General features: G+C 32.1%; 1 long non-coding RNA gene across 1 annotated transcript; it reads right to left on the reverse strand.

Annotated features, from left to right (window-relative positions):
• Nucleotides 1-2,892: 2,892 nt before the first annotated feature.
• Nucleotides 2,893-3,779, reverse strand: LOC113756033. Its single transcript, XR_003465827.1, has 2 exons — nt 3,691-3,779; nt 2,893-3,444 (listed from the first exon to the last, which is right to left on the reverse strand). It is a non-coding gene; the product is annotated as an uncharacterized LOC113756033 (long non-coding RNA).
• Nucleotides 3,780-4,069: the final 290 nt, after the last annotated feature.

Consider the following 4,069-nt stretch of genomic DNA (forward strand, 5'->3'; position numbering starts at 1 on the left):
TTTACTTACATATATTATTGTGAAAGTCAATACACTAGTACATTGATTTGCAATTCATATGCATTCACTTACACTGCTAACTACTTAGTTGTCTTATCTATACTTAAAGTCTTCAGAATTAAGATTAGTGAATAGATAATGTGAATTTTTATGTTAAATATGTAGAGTACACTAATACTTGCAAGTTAGAGATTACACATTCAAATATTCAATAATTCAAACATGAATGATGTATCAAATTACCAATATCTAAATTTAATTACTAATTATGTTTATTGTTTAATATTTAGTATTATACATATATGTGTTAATTATTATCTAATTCTAGTCATGTTACTCATGTATAAAATAATAAGTATTATAGTTATCTTATATTGTTATGTATTACTATATATTGGTATTATTATAGTCATATAACAATTAACAAATACTAAAATAATATATTGTACATTATTATATATTATTATTATTATAAGTACATGATATGATGATAAATTGATAATACCATATACTAATTATTATTAATAGCATTTACCTATATAATATAATAAAGTATTAGTAGTATATACTAATACTAAATAGCATTTATCTATATATTATATAATTTTATATACCAATTTGGTAATTCAAATGCGGTAATGCGGTATCCGATTTCAATTACCGAATTTGAATGCGAAATCAGTTATTACCTAATTCATAATCTCATTACCTATTTCATACCATATTAGAATTCGGTGAATTTGGTACGTACCGAATTTGTACCAAATTATCAAATACCCGATTTCAAATTACCGAATTGAATTTGAAATCGGTTATGAATTCGGTAAGAACCGAATTTGCTCACCCCTATGTTCAGTGGCCTTCAATCACAAATTAAAAAGCTCCACTCAGAGGATGGAAATATTTCAACCAGTGGGAAAGGGGGAAACTTGGAGAAGAAAAGCAATGGTTTAGAGAGAGTAAAAATGTGGGTTCTATTTTGTTGGTTTTCACAAATATTTGGGCTTTGGTTAACGGCCACGTGGTCTTCTCCGTTCAAATTGAGTAATTTCTCGTTTTTTGACTAAATGTGGCAAAAAATCATTAATTCATATACTCAATGTGTTCTGACGAAAAGTTTGGGGACTAAATGTGTCTTCATGTCAAAGTTTGGAGACGAAAAGTGGATTTTTCCCTTTATTTTTTTAACTTTTCCTTTTCCTTCAATTAAAAGAAACCTACAAGCCAATGAAAATTCATGCTAAAATGAATTGAGTAAATGACTAATAAATAGATAAGTAAAAGATAAAATTTCAAGAAAAATTTGGCAAATAAGATGAAAACAAAACTACATGAGATGAATATGAACGAAAATTTGGTATCTATAATTGCAATCTACATGGTTTTAGGGGGCCCCTCCAATAAAATTGCCGAATATTTCCACTGAAATTTTAATTGTTTTTGAATTTTTTGCAATGGTATTATCTCCCTTTAATTATGTGAAAATGTTTTTGGAAACTACCTTGCCCAACTCCCTCCCTTTCTCGGCCGCTCCATTACCAACCCCCCCCCCCCCAAAAAAAAATAGATGGAGAGTCTAGAAGGATTTAATCCTTTTGGAGTTAAATAGATGAATTCATTTTCAATTCGATTTAAGCAAATAACGTGCACACTATGCTTAACTGCTTAAACAAAAAAAAACCTAATTCTTGTCTACTAAAGGTGTTCATCAGTCATTAATCAGGAATTTAGTAAACAAAATATTGGACGTTTTCAATTTTTTCTTCCAAGACCAACATCCAATTACCATCCAAAATTTATTTTGACAAATTGAATATTGGTAATTAGATTTCGGTCGGATAACCGATAATATCCAATATCCAAAATATCAATAGTAAGCCAAAAAATTTTCATTTTCCTCCAAAAAAAAAAACTATTGCACCAAAACTAAATCCCATATGGTTTTATATCCATAAAATTCATTCAATTTAGCTCAAACAAGCATAATATGTTAAAAAATGATAATAAACGTTAGCACTCCTAATCATTCGTCATTATCGCATTAAAAAAAAAAAAAAAGGAAGCTAGTCAACATGCATGCGTTTCGCCATTTCCACTTTCCAGCGTTATAACTAATCAGTTGCAAGAGAGTTTAAAAATAAGTAATTAAGTACTTTTAGTAGACTAGTCAGTAGCCAATAGTTAATAGATTAATATTACACACACACATACATAATAGCATTTGTATATAATACCAATTTTGGAAGTTGGGTTAATAATGGAGAACTACAAGATTCTACTTTTAATATCCGTTCCCAAACTATTTTCTCATACATTATATGTTGGATATACTCCAATTTATTGAATTCCATTTTAACAAAATCTGATATCAATCGGATTGATTGATTTTTTATTTTTATTTTTACATGTGTATAATAACAATTCTGGAATTCGGTCGGTAATCTAGAGCTCAAAGCTCTACTTTTTGTCTTTCTAAACATTATATATTGAAAATGCTTCAGAATTCCATTTTACCAAAATATGAAATTTTGATCCAAATTAGCTTGACTAATTTTTCAAATTTTCCGAAATTTGAACACCCATAACTAACTACAACCTATTTACACCCTACCATTTAGCAATTCCACTCCGTAGAGGATGACAACAACGCCGCTTTGGCTAAATGTTTATCATCATCAACGGATAGCATCATCACATGTTTTTTCAGATGCGACCTAAGTTCTTCAAACATTATATTCAAATTGGTTCTAAGCAAATTCGAGGGTACCAGTCTCGTCATTTCTTTTGGGGGCCAGTTGAAGAATTTTGTGTAGAGATATATCTCGACTCATGCTGTATCATATGCATGAAACAGAATGTCTAGGTAGTTTTGTCCAAAGGAAGCAATTTGTATGACTTAAACGATGCATTTCCAATGGGCAATACCTGAGTTTACAATTTACTTCTGTTATTTGTACATGAACCATAATCTGGAATTCAACAAGGTATAATAAATGTTCTCACAAAATTGAGTCTCTGGTGGACATTCTCTTCCATGTTATTAACCTTATCCCCTCTAATGCCCGCAAGATGTAAGCATGTTTCTGACGGAAAAAAAAAAAAACACCAACAGACTTCCAAACAGAAGTCAACAATCTCTCCTGTTGCTTTCATGAAGGTCGATCTTTTTCCCACTGTAAAGGAGTTAATGGATGAAGAGGTTGCACCAGCATGTGCCAAATAGGAATACAGAGGGGCTCTGTCATCATTGGCATCCATCTCATCGTAAGCAGAAACTAAACTGGCAAGTGCTTTCCTTCTGCACTAGATCAGCTATATCAAATCCGCCTCACTTCCATGTAAGACCTTAAAAGGGAAGTCCTAAAGGCCCACCCAATATGACCGACCATTAGGGTTTTGTACAGGTGTAGAGACAGGAGAACTTACGCACCATTCATACCAAACCTAGTTCACATTGAAGGAAAAGCAATGCATCAGTACATAGTTACCAAAGGCAGAGCAGAAGAAACGAATCTCCTGCTTCCAAATAAAGATCCTGCCCAAGCAATGGCAGGGAGCTAGGAACTGGTTCAAGAACAAGAGAGGTTTTTCTATATCCGGGGAACAGAACAGGTGGTGGTGATTGTGGAGAGTATAAAGTTTGATTAAATATCTAGATAACTATTTAAGCATGCAAGGCAAATCAAGTACCTTGGTAGAACCACAGCAACGCCATAGGTGAACTGTTAATGGAATACCCGGCTGGACGCAGACTGGTGTCCTCAATGGGAAAAAGATCGGAAACCTGCAAGATCAAGATCGTTATCAAGTTAGAAAACACCAGCATGCTCTGTAAGCTATTTAACATTTTAAGTTTTTACATAGTGAAGAGGTAACAGGCTTCCAGAGATAAGAGATATCTGGGAAACAAAAAACATTTACACACTGTTTTTATTGTAGATTCTAGGGCTCATGCATGTGTATTTGCACTTCTGTTATAGAGATGAATGCAAAACCCAAAAAAATACATACATACATATATATATATGTATAAAAAGAACATGCTTGGGGATTTAGGAATGAAGAAAAA

Source organism: Coffea eugenioides, unplaced genomic scaffold, assembly GCF_003713205.1.
Source record: "Coffea eugenioides isolate CCC68of unplaced genomic scaffold, Ceug_1.0 ScVebR1_190;HRSCAF=780, whole genome shotgun sequence".
NCBI lineage: Eukaryota > Viridiplantae > Streptophyta > Magnoliopsida > Gentianales > Rubiaceae > Coffea > Coffea eugenioides.